This window comes from Neltuma alba, unplaced genomic scaffold, assembly GCF_004799145.2.
Source record: "Neltuma alba isolate B1F8T4 unplaced genomic scaffold, ASM479914v2 tig00002945_pilon, whole genome shotgun sequence".
Taxonomy (NCBI): domain Eukaryota; kingdom Viridiplantae; phylum Streptophyta; class Magnoliopsida; order Fabales; family Fabaceae; genus Neltuma; species Neltuma alba.
This window is the reverse complement of record NW_021633079.1, coordinates 169,032-194,647: the sequence shown is the minus strand read 5'-3', so window position 1 is coordinate 194,647 and position 25,616 is coordinate 169,032. Positions and strand designations below refer to the sequence as shown.

The 25,616-nt window shown below is 31.8% G+C and overlaps 1 protein-coding gene across 1 annotated transcript in view; it reads left to right on the top strand.

Moving 5' to 3' along the window:
* Positions 1-25,616, top strand: part of LOC114739874 (putative disease resistance RPP13-like protein 1) — a 57,495-nt gene that overhangs the window by 21,509 nt on the left and 10,370 nt on the right. The gene's annotated exons all lie outside the window — the stretch shown is intronic.

Below are 25,616 nucleotides of genomic sequence, written 5' to 3'. Positions count from 1 at the left end.
GCATATAAGAAGAACATGCAAGAATCCAAACCCAAGTTGAAGTTAGATGTCAATAGATATGGTGATTTTTTGGTGTAAATACTGTTGCGTGAATGGTAAATTCCATTGCACGTGTAGTGTAGTTAGTATGAAAGTTATGGTTCAATGTTTACCGTGCTGTACTTGAGGTGCAGTCATTTGAATATATGTAATGCATCTGCTGTCATATTGCTGCTGGTTTTTGGTAAATACTGTTGCATGAATGGTAAATCCCATTGCACGTGTAGTTAGTATGAAAGTTAATGGTTCAATCATGTCATAAATATTGTATCTGTTGTCATATTGCTGCTGGTTTTTGGTAAATACTGTTGCGTGAATGGTAAATCCCATTGCACATGTAGTTAGTATGAAAGTTAACGGTTCATGTTTACCGTGATGTACTTGAGGTGTAGTCATTTGAATATATGTAATGCATCTGCTGTCATATTGCTGCTGGTTGTTGGTAAAATTCAGCATCGAATTGTATTGTTTATGGCAGAAAATCTGCCCAACCCGGTAAAAGGGTGCAAAACCCAGTATAAAAGTAGTAAATACCACTGAAAAAGTTGTAAATCCCACTATGTGTTTTGCAAAATTCACTGCCGAGTTGTATGGTTTTTGAGACCCAAGTTGCCTAGCCCAATAAACGCAGGGATGCAAAACCCACTGTAAAGTAGTAAATCTCACTAAATCCCACTATGTGTTTTGCAAAATTCACCGCCGAGTTTATGGTTTTGAGACCAAAGTTACCCAGGCCAATAAATGCAAGGATGCAACCCACTATAAAAGTAGTAAATCTCACTTTGAGAGTTGTAAATCCCACTATGTGTTTTGCAAAATTCACCGCCGAGTTGTATGGTTTTGAGACCAAAGTTGCCCAGGCCAATAAACGCGGGATGCAAAACCCACTGTAAAAGTAGTAAATCTCACTTTGAGAGTTGTAAATCCCGCCATGTGTTTTGCAAAATTCACCGCCGATTGTATGGTTTTGAAACCCAAGTTGCCCAGCCCAATAAACGCATAGGGATGCAAAACCCACTGTAAAAGTAGTAAATCTCACTGTGAGAGTTGTAAATCCCACTATGTGTTTTGCAAAATTCACCACCGAGTTGTATGGTTTTGAAACCAAAGTTGCCCAGGCCAATAAACAGCAGGATGCAAAACCACCCATTGTCAAAGTAGTAAATCTTACTTTGAGAGTTGTAAATCCCACTATGTGTTTTGCAAAATTCACCGCCGAGTTGTATGGTTTTGAAACCAAAGTTGCCCAGCCCAATAAACGCAGGGATGCAAAACCCACTGTAAAAGTAGTAAATCTCACTTGAGAGTTGTATCCCTCTATGTGTTTTGCAAAATTCACCGCCGAGTTGTATGGTTTTGAAACCAAAGTTGCCCAGCCCAATAAAGCAGGGATGCAAAACCCACTGTAAAAGTAGTAAATCTCACTGTGAGAGTTGTAAATCCCACTATGTGTTTTGCAAAATTCACCGCCGAGTTGTATGGTTTTGAGACCAAAGTTGCCTACCCAAAAACGAAGGTTGCAAAACCCATTACAAAGTTGTAAAATCTCACTGTAAAAGTAGTAAATCTTACTTGAGAGTTGTAAATCCCTCTATGTGTTTTCGAGTTTTACCATTTTAGAACGAAGTAGCACAGCCCAATAAACATACGGTTGGAAAACCCACTGAACAAGTAGTAACACTCACTGTAAAAGTTGTTATTCCCACTATGTGTTTTGTCAAACTCAGTGTGGTATTTGTGTTTTTGTTTGAGGAAAGTTGCCCTGCCTCTCAAAACAGGTTGTCAAACCCCTTGAAGAAGTGGTAAAATTCACTTCTACAGTTGTAAATCTCATCACATGTGTTGTAACATTTGGGAAAATGGTTTAACATTACTTGAAAATGAGTTGCCTTTACAATCCCTGAAAATAGTTTGCAAATTCCCTTACATACATGACTTTAACTAACACATCATTAAACTTAGACAGCGTCATTTAGTGCCGTGATGCACGCTGCTTTTCCTTGTGTGGGTTCTGCGGATGACAGCAAGTTCAATGCTTCTTCACGTCTTGAATTGAGCTCATGATTAACAAGCCACCACATTAGGTTTCGTCGGAAATCAGCAACATGTTCTTCACTGTAGTCAAGCGTCACACCGGGCTCCCATTTGCTCAACCATATTAAAACATGAACGCCACAGTCTCGCCTGCACATGGCAACAATGTCCATGAGTGAAACACGAAGTAGCATTCATACATTATTACATCAACAACTAATACCACTCACAGATTGTTCTGTTGAGGAACAGGGGCCCAAATAATGTCACTCATCTGCTTCTTTCCAATGATATTGGGCTTTACTATCTCAATCATGTCATAAAATCGATCCCTCTACACAACACATACTTGCATTTGTAAATAATTTGGTAAACAAAGAGCATGCTACACAAGAACAGTAACAATATTCTTACACATCCGGTCACCACAGTCATCATATCATCATCAGCTGCACCTTTCTTCTTACTCTTCTTAGCAGGAAAACTTGGCTTCATTGAGTCCAGCACATAGAAATTCATTGTCTTAGGCTCAAGCACAAGACAAAACCAGTGAGCACCAACAAGTGTAGGTCCAAATATCAAGTCACAGTCTCCTATGTTGTAACCGACATATTCAGGCAGCAACTGCTTTTCTCGTTTTCTAGCATCCCACCGAGATGGGTTCGCAGCTAGTATTGCCTGCAGCATCGAATGATTAGTCATGTAGCAGTAATTATTTTGTATTCATCTTAGTAACCTTACCATAAAGTCAGCATCAAATATGTGTCGCTTGACTTCTCCTTCGCTCTTCATATCAGCCAGTAAAGTCTTGCACACAACACAACATAAGACATAAGTTGTTTGCAAGTAAATTTTAGTTTTTTGCACAGGTATACATGAGCATCAAATATAAATTTATAGTACTCAGCCCAAGATCACAATACTAACTTACCCGGTTACCTATTCTCTCAACTCCTCCAAGTGTCTTTAGCTGATCTCAAGTGATATCCTCATCAGATATTTTAACTAAAGGCCTAAAAATGTGTTCCCAGTATCATTATGTGTGTAGTTAATCAGTAAACAACCGATAAGTAATATCATTCACAGTCATGCAAATAGTAACTTACACGTCACCCTCCTGCCTTGAACACATGTGGGATATCATGTTAAAAAACTTGTCCTTTTCCTCCATATTCCTCTTCTTCCTCTTAATAGGCATCGTCAAAATCCATGGAGAATTTATGGCCAACTTCACCTCCCTTTGTGATCTCCTGGGCTGTGCATTCTTGTCCATGAGGGAAACATCAAGGGAATCTATATTTCCTACTTGTATTCCTTCTTCCTCAACATCAACCATGTTAGCCTCGTCCGAGTCATCTCCATGATGAGGTACGTGTCCTGAGTCCTGTCCATCATCATCATCTCCCTCATTTTCATCATCACCATCATCAGCTTCATCTTCTCCCTTATATTCAGCTCCAACTTCACTAGGGCCCTCATCTCCCACAGTACGATTTTCCTCCATCGTTATGTGCACCTTATGTAGCTCATCCTCTGCTGCACTAACAAGTCTCTTGTAGCTTAAATCAATTACAGCCATCAACTTTTGATGTAAGCTGTGCAACTCTTGCATCACATTATTAAAAAAAGGTCAAACACTTTATCTTGTTAATGCACATTGAAATTACCAAGCAAATAAACACACCGGGTGTAAGTCAGCGACACTTCTCCTTCTTCTCTCCTCATCTCCAACCCTAACTTTCAAGCCCTTCTCCTTATACAATAGGCCTCTGTTGCTCTGCCTTTCCTTCTTTGTCATCTCCTTTATCCTCTTATCAGTCCAGAATTGAATAGCACTTATTGACCCATCTCTAACAGATTTAGATAATGGGAATCGCTCAACAAGATATGACTGCAACATCAAATTATTAATTTTATCATCACTCCATTCAAACATAGAACAAAAAAACAATGGTAATAAATACATACCAATAAGAGGTAGATGCATCCTCCGATGTTGCAACTCCCTTCATCATTGTCTTCCCCTACGTTTCTATACACTTCAACATAATCTTACATCTCTTTCCACAAGTTGTTCACAATGTATGTGGCCCAATCAAATCGGTGAAATTCATGCATAGTACAACACATCACCCTTACTAGCTTGTTACTCACTGTTGTTTATGAGGTAGGAGCTAGAAAACTCCCAAGTGTGTACAGCATGAACAAGAACTCGAAATTCTCCTCATTCTCCCCAGATTTAATGTCTTTGAGTATCTTGGTAAAAGAGACTTTACCATATTCATTCTTCAACCTCTTATATGTTTCATCATCATCATCCACATCCGTTCTTACCTTTTCCCCTGTGTGGGGTACCTCCAACAACTTCGCAACATCTTGTGCATCAATTTCCTTGATCTTCCCCCTTATTGTAAATTGATGAGTAGGTGGATCATATGCTCAAAGAATGCGTACTATGAGGTCACGAGGGAGTCTCTCACATCCCATGTCAAGCAAACTTGCAAATCCCAAACTTTATACCTTGGCTTTCAATCTGTCATTGCTATTTATAAATTCCACCAATGACTTGTATTGCCGGACTGAGCAACGGGTGCTAAAAGCAACTTTTTTCATCTGCTTCTTCTTCGTCCCTTGCTTCTTTGGTTTGTTCACTTTATCATTATACTTCTTCCTCTCCTCTAGTGGCAGCTCCCTCCATGCCTTTGCTCCCTCCCTAACTTCTTCTCTCCTATTCCTAAACTCTTTGCCCGCCTTAAATTCATGCAGAAACAGCATGTACCCACTCTTCACTTGTCCACTTCCCTCTCCTTGTCCCTTCTACTTGTACTTGTAACTCCATTTCCCTGCTGCAATGACACCACTTGTTAGTCATTCATAGTACTATATTTCTTTCACAACAATGTTGTCAATTCCATCAACAAATGTGGTCAATTACACTAACAAATATAGTAAATTTTATTAACATATCATCAAAATACCATTGTCCACTCAATTAACAAGTGTAGTCAAGTCCACTAACAAATGTAGTAAATATCATTAACATATCACCTACAAAACCATTGCACAGTCAAATGAATTTGCATCACGACGATGTTGTTATTCCCGTAACAAATCTGGTCACTTTCATTGACTAATGTAGTAAATTCCCCTAATAAATGTTGTAAATATCATTAACATATCACCTACAAAACCATTGCACAGTCAAATGAATTTGCATCACGGCGATGTTGTTATTCCCATAACAAATCAGGTCACTTTCATTGACTAATGTAGTAAATTCCAGTAATAAATGTAGTAAATCTCATTAACATGACCTACAAAACCATTGCACAGTCAAATGAATTTGCATCTGGTCACTTTCATTGACTAATGTAGTAAATTCCACTAATAAATGTAGTAAATCTCATTAACATGACCTACAAAACCATTGCACAGTCAAATGAATTTGCATCTGGTCACTTTCATTGACTAATGTAGTAAATTCCACTAATAAATGTAGTAAATCTCATTAACATCACCTACAAAACCATTGCACAGTCAAATGAATTTGCATCACGGCGATGTTGTTATTCCCATAACAAATCAGATCACTTTCATTGACTAATGTAGTAAATTCCAATAATAAATGTAGTAAATCTCATTAGCATATCACCTACAAAACCATTGCACTGTCAAATGAATTCGCATCACGACGATGTTGTTATTCCCCTAACAAATCTGGTCACTTTCATTGACTAATGTAGTAAATTCCACTAATAAATGTAGTAAATCTCATTAACATGACCTACAAAACCATTGCACAGTCAAATGAATTTGTATCACGACAATGTTGTTATTCCCATAACAAATATGGTTACTTTCATTGATTGATGTAGTAAATTTCAGTAATATATCACCTCAATATCATTATCCACTCAATTGAATTTGCATCACAACATGTTGTCATTCCCATACCAAATCTATTATTTTCCATTGCTGAATGTAGTCAATTACTCTAATTAATGTTGTAAATTTCATTAACATATCAGTTAACAAATGTAATCATTGCCAACACAAATTTAGTCCTTCTCAAACCAACAGTTGTTATTTCAATACCAAACCCGCTAGTACTATTTACTACTTACCTCATCAAATTTACTACTCGACTAATAGAATTACTGCTTGCTAAATTACTACAACATGATAACCTTTGCAAATTTTACCCACGCAAGGACAAACTTTTCACCCTAAACCATTCAATGAAAATGAAAGTAACTTTATCATTGCCGCGCATGCAAACCAAATTAGTGGAATTCTACTTCCTTAAAATCCCACCCTCTCCACATAGAAAGCTATACTCTTTTTAGAAAAGTCAAATAACACCGACAAAACTATCCTTTCCATTTTGTTCTTTTCCTTCAAATCAAAATAAACCAATCCCCACAACAAAAGCAATCCTCTGTTCCAATTAAAGGCCACCCAAAATGGATTAAACACTATCAATCACAATCATTTCCAAATATGTACACAACCAAACACATCAGCAATAACATGGAAACAACTTTTTTCGTCCTACAACAACTTCTATGGGAACAACAAAGACGGAACCACAAAGAGCATCACTGCATAATTACATTTTAAGCTTCGGGGACCCATCGAAAATGCTCTATGAACAACAATATTCAAGTTCCCTACCTGTTTAGTTTCGAAAGCGACGGTGGCAATGTGATTTCAGTGACCGCTTTTTGGTTACTAGAGGACCTTCAATTTGGTTTCGCCGAGTGGGGGCACTTTCTGTTTCAGCGAGTTACTCTCGTCGGGTCGGCGGGTTGCTTTCGCCGACTGGGGGAGGTAGTTCCAGTTCCTGTTTCACTTAGTGGGGGGTTGCTTTCGTCGAGTGTGGGGGAGGGGGGTTGCTTTCGCTGAGTGGAAGCAGTTCCTCTTTTGTCAACTGGGGTGTTGTTTTCGCCGAGGAGTCAGTTTCCGCCTTTTCTCCATCTCCTCAAGTTTCAAACATCTTAAGGGTATTTCGGTCTTTTGGCCGAAAATATGAATTCCAGATTGGTACCCAGTACCCTATTTGTCATTTTGCTTATTCAGGTGCCTTATTTGTCTTGTTGGAATTCAAGTGGTATTTTATTGTCATTTTCCCCTATAATATTTATTTCTTACATGAATTATTAAGTATTCATTGTAAGAAATATATTATTTCCATGCAATTCATCTTGCTTTCGCATATATATTCCAAGCCATTTTCCTTCCTCCAAATCACAAAAATAATATTTTCTGGTCCTGATAGCCAAGAAAAAGATCAAATTTAGATTGACATTACTTATGAGTTATACCGTGACTTTTACTGGGTCTATCTACTTATCTTTTATAGAGAATTACAATGAGATCCCGAGGAAGAAAAATTATTATTAAAAAATCCTAATAACAATTTAGGTAGCTTGTAATAACAAGTTTAGAGTAGAAAATAACAACTTTTGAAACTTGGTTTGTAATTATTTTTCTTCCTTAAGAATTCATTATAATTCTTCCTATCTTTTAGACACAAATTTAGCATTTTCTCAAAAAATTACTTTACGTTTTACAAGATAACATCCTCTCACGTATTTATTTATCTCATACAATACAAAATTACCTAAAATAATCTAAACATCCGATAAGTATTTCTTCTCTTGAACCTCACCATGAACTATAATTCCATTGGTTGTTGCAGGAAGAACATTTGCTTGGTGGTGGCCTGCTTGACATACAGATCAACCACGAAGGTTCTGTGAACCATTGAAGCAAGGTGAACTTCAATCTCTTACTCTTTCAAGCTAAATAATAATAAGTTAACATGTAAAATCAATTAGTACATGTATTTGGGCTAATTCAAACCTAAATGGGCTTAACCTTTTTTGGGCACCTATTTAGGCTAACTTAAAAGCCCTCGTCCTAAAATATTTGGCACTTGTTAACCCAAATGATTGGCTCTAATTTTTTGAAGACACGCGAACAAGACAACCCAGCAAATCCTAAATGGCATTTAATTATGTTTATTAGATACTCCCTCCGTTCCTTATTATAAGAGACAAATAACCGAAGTACGTTGATCAAAAAAACAGTTAAAATTAGTTAAGAACAATTAATGTGTAAAAAGTATAATTTTTTTTCCAAAAATGCCCTCATTAATAAGGAGAGAGAGCATGAGAGAGAACAATTAAATTATTAAAAGAAAGAGAAGTGGGAGGGAGAGAGAGTGTGAGTTGGAGATAATAAATATGGGTAAAATAGTAAATCAACACAAAAAAGTAGAGACAACTTGTAAGTGTCTCTTATATATTGGAACATGCCATAAGCATCAAATGTCTCTTATAATAAGGAACGGAGGGAGTACTATTCATCAAAATATGAACCCATTTGATTTATTTTGCAAATCAATCATTTAAAGAATTATATATTCTGAATTTGTAAAACCATATCTATGATATTTATTTCTTACATGAATAATTAAATATTCATTGTATGAAATATATTATTTCCATCTAATTCATCTTTCGTCTATCTGCACCTCACCACGCTGTAGTGAAGCATTAACAACTCTCAGCTACTGAATATTTTCTGTTAGCTTTGACATCCTTGTCCAGGCATAGGAAATTCTTCCAACAGTAGTTGGAAATTCTTCCAACAGGCATGGGATCATATAATTAAATCAATTATATATAAATAAGACCCCAAATTTCTAAACTTACTCTCAAAAAATTTGGAAAAAAAAATCACTATTTAAAAGGCTTGAAAAAAATCATACAACGGGACATATGCAGAAGGAATTCACACGTGCCAGTCCAAAATTTAATTTCTCTATTTAAATTGTCATGGGATGTAATTTTATTATGTTCGATACATATAATAGTTGACAACAATATACTAAATAAAATCACAACATCACTTGATAAAAAATAAAAATTCACCCCATCATGTATACTTCAATAAATAACCAGCTCAAGATTTGTTCATTATTTTTTCAAAAAATAAAAAATCAAGTCAAAAGTGTTTTCCAAATTCAGCTGTTGATTTCAAGTTGTCTTGTATCAGGCTGAAAATTTTATATTGAAAATTTACAAAATATAGAAAAGATGCAAAAATGCCACTTTTAAATTCATTAGTTAATTACATTTATGATGTGTTGCATTAAATGAACGAGTTTTTTCTCCTTATGGCAAAAAAAAAAGGTTTTTTTCTCCAAATAATTTTTTCCAAAAGGTCAAAATGTAAATATACCAATAAAATACTTTGATGGCGAGGGGATCAGATACCATAAACTTTTTTTAGGAGTAGAAGTATTCAAAATGTTTTTAAATTGGTGCAACCATGTTACGGCCATTAAATCAATTAACACTGCACATTTAACAAATATGTGAATTATGATTTTTATTATAATCATATTTGTAACATACAAAAAAAAAATATTAAAAAAAATATTTTAAAAAAATATTTATTAAATTAAATTAAATAATATTTTATTATTATTAAATTTATTTAAAAAAAAAAAAAAAGAAACAGCTTTCGGTGGAAAGCTGGGAGCATTTGACAAAAGGAAGAAATTGGGGGGAGTAGCATTTAATGAAAGATGGAAAAAATGGAATAGGGTAGTTGGATGGTGGAAGGGAAAATAGGATAAAAGAGGGGGAGAGGAGACGGAGGAGGAAGAGAGTGAAGGAAGAGAGAAGAGAGTGAGAAGCTGAGAGGAAAAGAGAGAGAGAGAGTTAAATTGCAGAGTACCTGACGGTTTTGGAGATCATTTAGGTACACAAAACTACTTCTTGTTATCATATTTTCTTTATGAATATTTCCTATATATTTATATCTTTATATTATTAGTTTCATTATCATGTTTAGAGAAAATTTTACCGTTTGAGTATAGAGTAAATATGGAGTTTTGACAATATATGACCGTAGAAATTTAAAGATCCATTATTAAGGAATTTTAATCGGTTTATTTTTGTTTATTTTGAGAATTTTAAACTAAGATTTTAGTTGAAAAGTTTGTTATTTAGACTTGTAATATGTTTTTACCGATTAAATTTGAGTTAAATAATTTATTTGAGTTATTTAATATATTATTGATGTTTTAATCTGCTTAAATATTGAATAAGTTAAATATATATTTTTGAAATAATTTTTGAATGCTTGAAAATTATAAATTGAGAATTTTGTGAAATTAAATAAAGCTACAGTTTGTTTATAATTAAAATATATATATATATACTTTTGTTAAATTTAAATAGCCTTATATGTAAATTATTTTTTCAAAATAATATCTATTATAAATGTCTAGATTTGGGAGAGTTAATATATTTATGTATTTTGGTTTAGAGGGTAGTTTTAGAATTTTAGAGTAGCTTTGGAGTAGTTCTGAGTTTATATTAATAAATATTTATGTGCAATTTTGTAGACTTGAGAATTTTGGAGTAATCTTTGTGTGAATATTTGTAAGCTAAAGAGTGCCAGGTAACTCTGAAAATTCTTTCTTGTACATGTGAATTGTGTATGATTATATTGTGAATTTACTAATTATTATATTCCTGAAATATAATATTATGATTTTTGTAAAATAAATGTTTTGGTATGTTACATGATTTTATTAAGATTTGTTGCTAGTAATTATGATCAATATTTAAATATATTAATAGCTATGGAATTATCATGAGTTGATATTAAATGGTATATAAGTTTTATTGCTATCTTATTTTTAATACATTTGAGGACGTATTTGTGATGTAATATTATTAGCATTTGACATGCATTTTTGGGCTAAGAATAGAAGGAGATTGCATGGATATAAAATTACCACGTGGTATGCCATCACTCAGTGCACAGTGGATGGCACTTGTCAGGGCCCCTTCTTCCATGTTTTCCTTTGGCCGGGAATTCATTGGAGCTGTGGGACATGTGACACCTCCCTATTCACAAAGGAGGGGAGCCATAGTCCGAGCTTGAGCTCTATATCTTTGGCCGGATATATCTCTAGTATCGGTGAGCTTGGAATAATTCAGTAAAATGGATTAGTTCCTATCGGACTATGTGTTAGCCTATGGCTCCATTCAGCGGTATAAGGATGGACGGTGATATAAGGGAGGTAGCATATTGCATTATTTTTTGGATATATTAGAAAAATGATATTGGTATATTGTTGGAAAAAAAAAAGAAATTGAATTGGATGTCTCAAATCCGTGATTTTTAATATATTTATATACACACATATAAACAGATTTTTGGTTTATCATATATGATTTGCTTGTATAGGTTAGAATTTCAGTAGTTACTGAGACGTTAGATCTCACCCCTATATTAACAATTTTTTCAGGCGAAGGATCTAGTAGGAATCAAGGGAAGGCACCAATGGAGTGAGCCGTGAAGGCTTTTGTGCTCCTCAAGCACATGCTATGTTATATTTTTATTTGCCATGACTATAAGACTTTAATAGTTTATGTTGTTAAGTTATGTTAGAAATGTTTTGAAATTTTAACTTAATTGCAGTATTAAAAATATGTATGGACTTTTAAATTATTTTATTTCGTATATTGATATAATTATGTGAGGTGTTATAATATTGTTCTTTCATCTAAATTATTCTTTTTCTAAGAAGTGGAAAAAAATTATTATAATTAATTTTTCATTGATGAATAAATTTTTGTATATTTCTAAAATATGTTTTTAAGAATTTTTCAGGTTGGGTCAAAATATGATGCACCAGTCGCCCTGGCACCACGTTAATAAGGATAATTTGCATTTCCTATTCCTAATTACCAAAGTAAAGAGCCCCACATGTTATAATAATCCTAATATTAGCTGTCAAGCATGATTTCCCATCCCGTATTCCTAATTAATCACTTACTCGTAAAGCAAAAGGCCCTGTCTGGTATAATAATAATCCTAATATTAGTTGTAAGTTACATGGATTGTGTTAAAAAAAAAAAAAGGTAAATGTGAAAGAATTCAATTAAACATTAATTTAATATATAATAAATTCCAAACAAAAAAATTTGTTTTTTTTTTTTAATATTTTGATGATCATGTTTTTTATATTTTTAATACGTACAAAATAATAAATTGTGCAATAAAATAAGTTATTTATTATATTTTTAGTATATACCATTGGAATAAAAAATGAAAAAAACAGAAATTAAAAAGAAATAGCCGTTGGCTCCGCACTCTTGTCGTTTCCTTTGCTTTTTCAAAAGTGTCGCCGCACCGAAAGCTAAAAAGTGAAAAAGCAGGGCAATCATTATGTCGGATTTCAGCTACGTAATAATTTCCGGGGAGCACCCAAATAGCGAAGAGGAGGACTTTCGCGTCCATCCTGCCTCACCCCACCGGTGAAGCTTCACCAGCTACTCAATTTCTCGTTCTATCTTTGTCCAGTTTTCCTCCTTTCTTCTTTCTCACCGAATATTTTCTGTCGGCTTTAACATGACGGGACATGTCCCTGGAGCGTTTCTCTCATTTTTCCTTCACACGGCATTTGAGAGATTGACTTTTTCCGATTTTCTCGGCTATTTTCGTGACAGAAAGCTTGATCATCACTAAATAGATGGGAGGATAAACTGAACAGAAATTGGATGGATGAGGAAAAAAAAAATCTAAATAACTAAAATATTTTTATCAAAATATATCATATTTAAAATTAAATATTGCAATAGAAAAATTATACTAACATTAGCATCATCAAACAATTTAAAATCAAGTTATTTGATTTATATATATTTTCAGATTATTATGTTTTAAAACCAAATTATTTAATAAAAATATTTTTTTACGATAAAAAATAAAAAGTGAATAAATTTTTAAATATAATAAAAGAAAATAAATATGGAGAGAAAGAGAGAGGAGGGGCCATCATGAAAATCTTCTTTTCCTTCCCAAATCTCTCCATATATTGAGAGAAAATTTGGAGAGAAAAAAAGATATGGGACTTATCTTATTTTCTCCTTCACTTTTCTTTCATCCCACATTTTCTTCCGTATCCAAGTAAGAGAAAGTTTGTTTTTGGTCATGTTTTTCTCTCTAGTTTTTTCTCTTCTCTGATTTTCTCTCAATCCAAACAAGGGGTTAAGGGCAAAATTGTGTGTCATCTTTATTTTTGTGGACAAAACTATGTTTATCAGATACTATTCATCAAAATATGAAGCCATTTAATTTATTTTGCAAATATGTCATTTAAAGAATTATATATTCAAACTTTGTAAAACCATATCTGTGATATTTATTTCTTACATGCATAATTAAATATTCATTGTATGAAATATATTATTTCCATCTAATTCATCTTGGTTTATATTCAAGTCATTCTCCTCCTTACATATAACAAAAGCAATATGTTCTGGTGCCGACAGCCAAAGAGAAAAGATCAAAGAAAATGGCAAAAGTTTCACACAATTTGGATTGTTTGTTGGTTTTGTTTATCATTGCATCGGGTAGCTCTCCCCTCCCCCCTCCGACCTTCTTTTTAAAAAGTTTAATAGTTCATGACTTATTAATGGTGTATTTTTTTGGCAAAAACAAAAAAACAAAAATTAGTGGGGTGTGTTTTTATAAAATTTAGGTTATATATTTTTTGGGATTGATTTCAAAGATTGGGGGAATTCATAAATATTTCTTACAATGGCAGAGCGAAAGCACCAATATGTGTGCAATAAAGATTGGGCTAAAAAATTTATATACAAGTTTAGACTGAAAATGACTTTTTATAATTGCAAATTGTCGGATCCTCTAACTCAATAATACTATCTCCGGCCCTAATTATAAAAGCTATTTGACTAATTTGAGAAGATTAAGAAAGTAAGTTGAGTTAGTTATTTATCCTAAATAGGTATTATATTTTCTAAAATATCCTTATTAATCAAGTATATTGACTAGAACTATCATTGTTAGAAAAGCTACTTTGAAAAAAAAATATAAATATGAGAGATAAAGTGGATTAGGGTCTTATATTTAGGATCAAAATAAAAGTCAAACAGGATCTTATATTAAGAACCGGAGGTAGTACTAATTAAGCACCTCCTTTAAATCTTTTTTAAGTGAGATTGTAGGTCTAACCCCTTAATGAGTATAATGGGTGTGTAAGTTCTTTCTGATGAATGAAAAATGGAGGAAAAACATTGAATCATAGTATTAATAAATGAGTTGCATTGTTTAAAGCTGGGGAATCATGTAATTAAAAATTTTTGTATTATATATATGTGTGTACAAAAATACTAGATTATTGGCCCTCCAAAGAAATTATTCATAAAAAATAAAAAAATTAATAATTAGGACTTATCTATTTTTATTTCTCATATGTAGCAAAGGTGCCAAAACTAAGAGCACAAGGGCAGGCATGTGCGAAGAATGAAGACTGCATATCGTTCTATGGTCCCAAAAATGGTGATGCAGCTGGTCGAGTCAGCATCCGCAAGGCTAGTTTCTGTATTTGTTGTGAGAGACCTTCTAATTTAATTTGATCATTTTCACCTCATTGCTTCAATAATGATAATAATTGTACTACTCTCATCTATGCTTTGGATCTCAAATAATCAATAAGAATAGTTATATTCTTATCTTAAAATAATATATTGAGCCCGGTATTATACATTTGATCGAATCGCTTTTATAGCTTTTGTTTTGAACTAAAGAGGCAACCACTAACAGCTTAAGATTAATAAGAATTGATTCAGTTGGTAAGGAGTTAGCTCATAACCCACAAAATTATGAGTTTGAATCTTACTGCCAATATTAAGACTTTATTGGTAGGCAATTTATAAGTACCTATATAACCTCTCTATGAACTTAGAGGCATGTTCTGGTATTGGTGAGCCCCTGTAATACATCTGATTTTTAATATAAGACCTAATTAACTAATTTGAAAAGAATAAAAAAATTACTAAATTACTTAATTATAACATATGATACCTGGATCATTAAATTATATATCAATTTATAAGTAAGACAAATTAGTTTAAAGAAAGACAATAAATATAAATATAGCAACTTTTTTTAATTTTTTAAAATTAGTCAATTAGTCTTATATTAAAGATCAGAGGTAATATATAAATAAGGTTGTATTTTTAATGTGGATGCCGGCACCCAACAATTGGCCAAACGATGTATCACTTGCCCTGGCACCACGTTAATAAGGACAATTTGCATTTCCTATTCCTAACTACTGATTACTACTATCTATGTTTTTTAATATAAAAACTTGTTTAACTTTTATTTTGGTCATAAATATAATACTTTAATGCACTTTGTCTTTTATATTTATCTATTTTTTTTAAGTAATCCTTGTGGTATACACATATTAAAAGTTTCATTAAATAGTAATTTTAGCTAGTACACATAATTAGTAAAGGTATTCTAGGAAGACAATACCTATTTATTATAAATAACTAATTTAACTAATTTTTTTAATCTATCTAAATTACTCAATTAGATTTTATATTAAGCACTGAAAGTAGTAATTACTAAAGTAGAGAGCCCCACCTGTTATAATAATCCTAATAATTAGCTGTTAAGCATGATTTGCCATCCCCTTTTCCTAATTAATCACTTAAAGCAAAAGGCTCTGCCTGTTATAATATTCCTAATATTAGTTCTAACTTACATAAATTGCAAAAAAAAAGTAAATCTGCAATAATTCAATAAATTTTTTTTTAATTTTTGAATTTTAATTTATATATAATAATAACTTGCAAACAAAATAATTTGTTGCTTGCGTTTTTATACTTTGATGATTATGTTGCGCATATTTTTAGTACGTACAAAAAAATAAATTGTACGATAAAATAAGATGAACATAAATTATTTTAAAAATATTATTAAAATGACATTTTATGAGACGGACGGTGCGTGAGTATAAACTTTGAAATCAAATATTGGGAAAAAAATTGAAATTAAAAAGAAATAGCTGTCGGCTCTTGTCTTTTTTTTTTTTTTTTTTTTTGCTTTTTGAAAAGCGTTGCCGCGCCGAAAGCAAAAAATGATAAAGCAAGTCAATCATTATGTCGGATTTCAACTACCCTGTAATTTCCGGGAAGCATCCAAACAACCAAAAGGCTGAGTTTCGCGTCCATCTATGCCTTAGCCCATCAGTGAAGTGTCAACAACTACTCAATGTCTCGTTCTATCTTTGTCCAGTTTTCTACTTTTCTTTCTTTTGGATGAAAAATGGGAAAAAGCGTTGAATCATAATATTAATAAATGAGTTGCACTGTTTATAACACATGCAATTAATCAGCTAGTTACGAATTTTTGTATTATATATATATACTCTTCAGATCCTTAATATAAGATCCATTTAACTAATTTGATTATATTAAAGAAGTTAGGTAAGTTAGTTAATTATAAGAAATGTGACATTTTTTTTTCCTAAAAAACTATAATCATCTTTCTTAATACCCTCTCTACCTCTTCTACATGATTATGATTGAGGAAGTATCTATAGGGGTAATTTGAAAAAAATTGATAAATATGATAAATGAGTCTTATATTTAGAACCAAAATCAACTCAATAATTAGGTCCTATATTAAGAACCAGAGGAGTAAATATATAGATTATTGACTCTCCAAAAAAATTATTCGTAAAAAATAAAAATTTAATAATGAGGACTTGTGTATTTGTGTGTCTCATATGTAGGAAGCAGGAATGGTGCCAAAAATAAGAGCACCCAGTCTATTTAGCTGCTGCAAGACTAGCTTTTGTGTTTGCTGTGAGGGACCTCCTAATTTAATTTGATCATCTTCACCTCATTGCTTAAGTACATAATAATAATAATAATAATAATAACAACAACAACAATAACTGTACTACTTTGATCTGCGTTTTGGATTCCAAATAATCAATAAGAATAGCGATATTCTTATTTGGAATATTAAATTGAGCCATGTATTATATATTTGATTTGCTTTTTAAGGTTATACGTGGGACGACCAGGCCTACAACCTCCTGTGTATAGGGGAGTTTTTATGCCAAGGTCATTGGCTTGGTATAAAAATTATTTTTTAATTATAAATTAATTAAAAGTTGCTTGTAATTTTTAAAGTGAGTGGGCATCTCACAATCTACACCATTTCACGTTGTCAATGAGGCGGTGGGTGGATTTAAGCGACCCTGCCAAAAAAGGATCATATAGTTAAACCAATTATATATAAATAAGACTCCAAATTTTTAAAATTACTCTAAAAAACTTGAAAAAAATTACTCCTCCGATCCTTAATATAAGATTTATTTAACTAATTTGATTAGATTAAAAAAGTTAGGTAAGTTAGTTAATTATAAGAAATGTGACACGTTTTTCCTAAAATATCATAATAATATTTTTTAATACCCCTTCTTCCTTTTCTATTTGATTATGGTTGAGAGAGTATCCATAGGGATAATTTAGAGAAAATTAATAAATATGAAAAATGGTTCTTATATTTAGGACCAAAACTAATTTAACAATTGAGTCCTATATTAAGGACCGGAGGAATTCTATTTAAAAGACTTGAAAGAAATCATACAAGGGACATATGCAGAAGGAATTCACACGTGCCAATCCAAAATTTAATGTCCCTGTTTTAAATTTTCATGGGACTTAATTTTGGTATGATATATATAATAGTTTGATAAAAATATATTAAATAACATCACAACGTCACGCGATGGGGAGGGGAAAAAAAACAAAAACCCATCACAGATACTTCAATGAATAACCAGCCCAAAATTTGTTCATTATTTTTTTCAAAAAATAAAAATAAAAATCAAGTCACAAGTTTTTTTTTCCAAATTTAGCTGTCAATTTCAGGTTGTCTTCTATGGGGTTGACAAATTTATATTAAAAATTTGCAAAATATATAAAAGATGCACAAATGCCACTTCTAAATTCAATAGTTAATACTAAAAAAAAAATTCAATAGTTAATTACATTTATGATTTGGTTCATTATATTAATCAGTTCTTTTTCCTCCTGACGGCAAAAAAAATGTTTTTCTCCAATTAAAACTTTTCAAAGGGTTAAAATGTAAATATACTCATAAAATATTTTGATACCATAAATTTTTTTAAATGCAAAAGTACTTAGAATTTTTTTAAATTGGTGAAAAAATGCCATAACTATTAAATTAACTGACATTTACTGTTTAACAAATGTCAATTATAACTTAGATTATAAATATAATGTTCTTTCATCTTGCATTTTCTTTTTTCCTTTTAAGTTTTATAATCTCAAGTATCTAATTTTTTTAATCGAACTTATTAAAATTTTCTTCATTCCCCCCATAAAATTTTTTTCCCTCCCCTTCATTCCCCCAAATCGAATAAAGAATTAATGTTTTTGGGCATCGCATGTGGCATGAAATCTAGTTAATTTTATGAAGAATGTATTTTAAAAGATGTTAACTACAATTTTTTGTTCATGAATAATTTTTTTAATATTTCTAAAATATTGTTTAAAGAAAATTTCAAGTTGGGTCAAAGCCCGACGCTATCATTTAATTATGTTGGATTCATAATTTTTCCACTAAAATACCGTTTAGACTGAAAATGAATTTTCATAATTTTAAATTATCGGATCTTCTAACTCAATAATACTAATTAAGCACTTCCTTTAAGTCTTTTTTAAGTGTGAGATTGTAGGTCCGACCCCTTAATAAGTATAATGAGTGTATAAGTTCTTCCTGATGAATGAAAAATGGAGGAAAAACGTTGAATCATAAATTAATAAATGAGTTGCATTGTTTAAAGCTGGTGAATCATGTAATTAGTTAAAAAATTTTGTGTTATATATATGTATAAAAATACATAGATCATTGACCCTCCAAAGACATTATTCATAAAAAATAAAAAAATTAATAACTAGGCCTTATCTATTTTTATTTCTCATATGTAGCAAAGGTGCCAAAAATAAGAGCACAAGGGCAAGCATGTGCTAAGAATGAAAACTGCATACCGTTCTATGATCCCGAATGTAAGAATGGCTGATCACCTAAGAGGGGGTGAATTGAGTATTAATTAAAATTAAAAACCTTTTCGCAATGTAATAAAATCTATAAGAAATTCTGAGTATAAAAATAATAAATCAACATAAGTATAATCATAGTAGTATAATGGTTTAGCTGGAAATATAAAAAGGTAAGGGAATAGAAGATGCAAACTATGATTTATCCTGGTTCGGTCCTCACTGACTTATGTCCAGTCCCCAAGCTCCCCCTGAGATTTTCAATCGACTATCTCCCTCAAGTTTAACACGGGTACTTGAGAACTACTACAACTATAAGTTTGATCCGGGCACTTGTGACGCCACTTACAATTCTTAGACTAACCAGTCTATTCACCAGCAACCTCACACCAAGGTAAATACTCCGCCTTACTTACCGTAAGGATACAATCTAATAATGATAATGAAAATTGAATATTTCTTCTATAAAAGAAGTGATAGATGAATCTTAAGCATGTTTGGGAAACTCTCCTCTCTATCTTACGAATACATATGCTTTAGTCTATGAAGTACAGAGACAGGGAGTTTTCTTTCGGAGCTCTAAATGAGAATATGTTGATTCGGCATTTTAGCATTTGATGTTGTAAGCTCAGACTCTTTTTTTTTTCTTGTTTTGAATGCTCTTCTATTTATAGATGATGTTGGGTATTTGACCGTTGATCATTTTCTTCTCGTTTGGCTTGAAGAATATGACCGTTGAAATTAGCTGTTGGAAGCTTCTGACAAAAGTTGATTCTTCACATCATAAATTCGTTGTGGCTCTTTACCTGAAATAATCTTCCTCAGATCAAGTGATAAGTATCTGATAATCTTAGAAACAATAATTTGGAAAACATGGAATCAATCATCAAATATTCAGATATTCAGAAAGTAAGATGAACTTACTTAATCGATGCCTTGATCGATAATCTTTTGATCGATCATATTATCGATTAATTGTATGAAGAAAAGATATAGCAGATATATGCAATTATCGAATAAATTATGGATCATATGATGATCGAACAAATGATCGATAAATGATGAAACATGAATGCAGTTAGCTTTAAATGGATTATGCAAGGATAATCTTTTTCAAGTTACGTTTGCCTTCGTATCCTTTCAATAGAGAGGTATGTGTTAAAGAAAGGCTAAGAAAAGCTTGAAGATGAAAAGAAAATAGGATTTAAAGATCATCGTGAAAAGCTGCTAGAAAATGAACAAGTGCAATGATCGAACAGATGATCAAAAAATATTTGATCGATCATGTTATTGATAAAGTTAAGTATAAGATAAATATATTTTCAAAGTATGTTGATCGAATACTTTATAAATAAATAAATGATAGGAAAAATGATCGATAAAAGGTGTAAAACAGATTTTCTCAGATAAGTCACAAAATATACGATGATCGAGTAAATGATCGATTAAAACTTAATCGATTAAGTGATTGATAAATTACCACTGAAAACTTATTTCAGAAATGCCAGAAAAAAACTTGATCGATCACGTTATGTGAAAACAAGAGTTTCAGGAAATTGGATGATCGATCATTTTATCGATAAATCAATGATCGATTAGGTGATCGAAAAAATAGTTCAATATAAGTTAATGCAGTGAAGATAAAGATAGATCATTTGATCGATAAATGTTTGATCGATTAATTGATCGATAAAAGATTTTAAACGAATGCTTTTGACAGAACACTTTATCGATTAACCAGAAGTAAGATGACATATAATATTCGAACAAGTTATCGATAAAGGTCTGATCAATTAAGTGATCAATCATTTCCTGCAACATCTTATATTAAGCAGCTATACCAATGATAGATCAATCTAGCAAGTTATTGAGCAGAGTAAATTATCTATCACGTGATCGATAAAACTTAACAATTATTGATCAAGTGATTGATAAATACATTTATCAATAACTTTATCTAAAAACCATTTATCCAACATGTTAATGATAAAACCTTAATAATGCATATGAAGATAAAAGAGAAGAATCGAAGAGATAGTACCAGGAACTCAATAAAATGATCGAGTACGTAGTTGCTTGATCAAGCTCGAGTAACATCTAATAATGAATTTTTATTTCTTCATTTCTTCTAGTACTTTTACTCAATAACATGTTTGAGTAGCATGTTGCTCGAGAGCTTAATCACTATGTAGAACTTCTAGTCTTTGCCTCAATAAATTCAAATTCTGATTTAAGCAAAATGAAGGTCAACTTTGAGTGATCATAAATCTTCCAATTCAACTCCAAATTTTGCAAATGACCTATTCCCATAAAGCACTTTGAGTCTACTTTCTAATGAAACAAGAATCATCCCAACATTCATTGTTGTTGCAAAGTTATCTTTATCATAGTGACTGAAGGTCGGAATAAAGGCATTAATCCTTACTGCAATGTTTCGAACAATATATCTCTCTCATATGAAACTCTTTGAAGGTGATTTTAGTGTCCATGAACCGTGTTCTGAGTCTTATTTCATATGAATCAAGTTTCACCTCAAACGGATTTGTGGTTTGAGAGATATTAGAGAAATACCGAACCTATGTTAGAGCTAAATGAAGAACAGAGGATAACAGAGTATGTGTTTTATCGATAACTCGATCAATTGATCGATAAATGCCCATAAAAATCACCTTTGAAGTTTATTTTCCATGTTTATATGAAGGGTGACTCAATATATGATTATATAACTTCCGGTTTATGCATTTTAGCTTCCGATTGAGCCATTCAAACTTCTGATTGAGCATAGCAACCTTTAACATCAAATCTATGAATTTGAATCTTAATATTTTCATTTGGTCTTGCAAGTTCTTCTTTTCTCAATCTCTCTTCTTCTTCTTCCTCTTGATCATTCTCCATAACTCAAAGCTCAACATAATAACTCATTTCTTTTCTTGAGGAAATTACACAAGATATTAAGTATGATAGTTAGTCAAAATATAAGGTAAATAATTTATGCAAACTTTTTGCTCTATTATTTGACATCATCAAAACTAATCATATCTAACACCAAAAAATGTGATGCAGCTGGCCTAGTCAGCCATTGCAAGGCTGGTTTCTGTGTTTGCTGTAAGGGACCCCCTCGTTTAATTTGATCATGTTCACCTCATTGCTTCAATAATGATAGTGACTGTACTACTCTTATTTATGCTTTGGATCTCAAATAATCAATAAGAATAGTTATATTCTTATCTTGGAATAATATATTGAGCCATGCATTATACTACTTTTGGTTCTAATTATAAGAGCCAGTTGACTAATTTGAGGAGATTAAGGAAGTAAGTTGAGTTAGTTATTTGTCATAAATAGGTGTTGTCTTTCCTAAAATATCCTTACTAATCAAGTGTATTGACTAGAACTATCATTATTAAAAAGATTACTTTGGAAAAAAATGTATAAATATGAGAGACAAAATAGATTGGGATCTTATACTTAGGACCAAAATAAAAGTCAAATAGGATCTTATATTAAGGACCGGAGGTAGTATATTTGAATTGCTTTCATAATTTTTGTTTTGAATTAAAGAGGTAAGCACTAATGGCTTAAAGTTATAAGTGAGACCAATCCTACAACCTCCAATTTATAATGGAGTTTTTATGCTATTAAGCTACAAGTCCGTCAGCATGAAAACTATCTTTTAATTACTAATTATTTTTAAGTATAAATTAATTGAAAGTGCCTAGCTTTGTAATTTTTAAAGTGAATGAGTATCTCACAAGTCACAACCTACACCGTTTCATGTTATCAGTGAAGTTTCAGGTTGGGTCAAAGTCCAACGCCATCATTTAGTTATTTTGGATTCATTATTTTCCACTACAATACCGTTACTTGTGTATTATTCTTTCTCTCAATTATTTAAAAGCATCATTTTTCTTTAAAAAAATATTAATTATTATTATATTTGGTCTTTAATATATAAACTAGTTAACTAATTTGGAGAGATTAAAAAATTTACTAAATTACTTAATTATTGCATGTGTTACATAATCTCTCTAAAATACTTATAGGTATCATTAAATTATGTATCAATTTATAAGTGAGACAAATTACTTTTAAAAAAATAATAGATATAAATAGAGTAACTTTTCTAATTTTTTTAAATTAGTCAATTGAATTTATATCAAAGACCGAAGGTAGGATATAATAGGGTAGTATTCTTAATATGGATACCAAACAATTGGCCAAACGATGCACCACTCACCCCGACACCACGTTATTAACAAGGATAATCTGCATTTCCTATTCCTAATCACTAAAGTAAAGAGCCCCACCTGTTATAAAAATCCTAACATTAGCTGTTAAGTATGATTTGCCATCCCCTTTTCCTAATTAATTAATTAAAGAAAAAGCCCCTGCCTGTTATAATAATCCTAATATTAGTTGCAATTTACACAAATTGTAAAAAAAAAAACGTAAATGTGCAATAATTCAATAAAACTCTTTTTAATTTTTGAATTTTAATTTATATATAATAATAAATTCCAAAAACAAAATAATTTGTTGCTTGCATTTTTATATTTTGATGATTATGTTGCCTATATTTTTAATATGTACAAAATAATAAATTGTACGATAAAATAAGTTATTTATTATATTTTTAGCTTATACAAGAGTAATAAATTATGAAAAATATTATTAAAATGACATTCTATGAGACAGACGGCGCGTTACAGTGAGCATAAACTTTGGAATCACATACGGAAAAAGAATAAAGCAGAAATTAAAAAGAAATAGCCGTTGGCTCGTGGTTCCTTTAGCTTTTGGAAAAGTGTTGCCGCACCGAAAGCAAAGGATGGAAAAGCAGGTCAATCGTTATGTCGGATTTCAATTACACAGTAATTGACCGGAAGCACCCAAACAGCCAAAGGAAGACTTTCGTCTATCTATACCTCACCACTCAGTAGTGAAGCATTAACAGCTCTCAGCTGGTGAATAGTTTCTGTTAGCTTTAGCATCCTTGTCCAGGCATAGGAAATTCTTCCAACAGTACTTGGAAATTCTTTTGAAAAATTATAGGTTATGAACGTTAGCCTAAAAACACAAGTTATTATTTATATTCTTGTGGCTTATTTCACTGTCTTGCATAATATGGGACTAGTTCGTATTGACACATCGACGCTGTAACTCCAATAACAACGTGTGCTGAGGGGAAAAGTTCAAAACAATAAATAAAAACTAATTGTTTAATGTTATTATTTTTATGGATGCTTTTCATGTAATATATTATTTTTTACTATTATCTTGGATATTTTACAAATTGCAATGAAGCTGCTAAAGGTTTTTTTCCCATTAATTATTGGGAAATTACACATAGGTCCCACAAAAGACTATTAATTCATAAAAAGTCCCTGAAAATTTCAAAATGATTCCTAAATCCCCAGGACCTTGTGTAATAAATTGAAATTATGAAATTACCTATTTACCTCTATTAATTTTATTGCAGTAATTTATTTACAACTTCAACAGTTGCTGTTGACAACTCGAAGAGAAGTGGTTAACAACCTCGGTAGTGTCTCTGACAACTCACTCTGTGGGATGCCAGAGGCACCGCTGAGGTTGTTAACCACTTCTCCTCGAGTTGTCAATAGCCACTGTTGAGGTTGTAAATAAATGGGGTAAATAAGTAATTTTACAATTACAATTTATTACACACAGGTCCCTGGAGACTTGGGAGTCATTTTGAGATTTTGAGGGATTTTTTGTGAATTAATTATCTTATATGAGACCTGAGTATAATTTTCCCTTAATTATTGCAATCGCTTGGGATTCTCTATCCTCGCTTGTGGTTGGTACCGTTTTTCAAAGGACAAACGGGAAAAAAGAGAATTATTCGAGGAAGGTAAAGGACAAAAACAAGAATGGCTGTTGTAAGACTGGCAGATGGTAAAGTTGAATTTTCAAAAGTCTCAATTCAAGCCTTATCTTTGTATTTTATAATTTCTTTTGAAAAAGTATAGGTTATGAACGTTAGCCTAAAAACACAAGTTATTATTTATATTCTTATGGCTTATTTCACTGTCTTGAATAATATGGGACTAGTTCATATTGACACATCTACGCTGTAACTCCAATAACAACATGTGCTGAGAGGGGAAAAGTTCAAAACAATAAATAAAAACTAATTGTTTAATGTTATTATTTTTATGGATGCTTTTCATGTAATATATTATCTTCTACTATTATCTTGGATGTTTTACAAATTGCAATGAAGCTGCTAAAGGTTTTTCTCCCATTAATTATTGCAATCGCTTGGGATTCTCTATCCTCGCTTGTGGTTGGTATCGTTTTTCAAAGGACAAACAGGAAAAAGGAGAATTATTCGAGGAAGGTAAAGGACAAAAACAAGAATGGCTGTTGTAAGACTGGCAGATGGTAAAGTTGAATTTTCAAAAGTGTCAATTCAAGCCTTATCATTGTATTTTATAATTTCAGAGTAATTTCTTATAACCATCCAGAGTTCCCAACAACCAAAGAAAGACTTTCGCCTATCTATGCCTCACCACTCATCAGTGAAGCATTAACAACTTCTGAATTTCTTGTTCCATCTTTGTCTAGTTTTCTTCC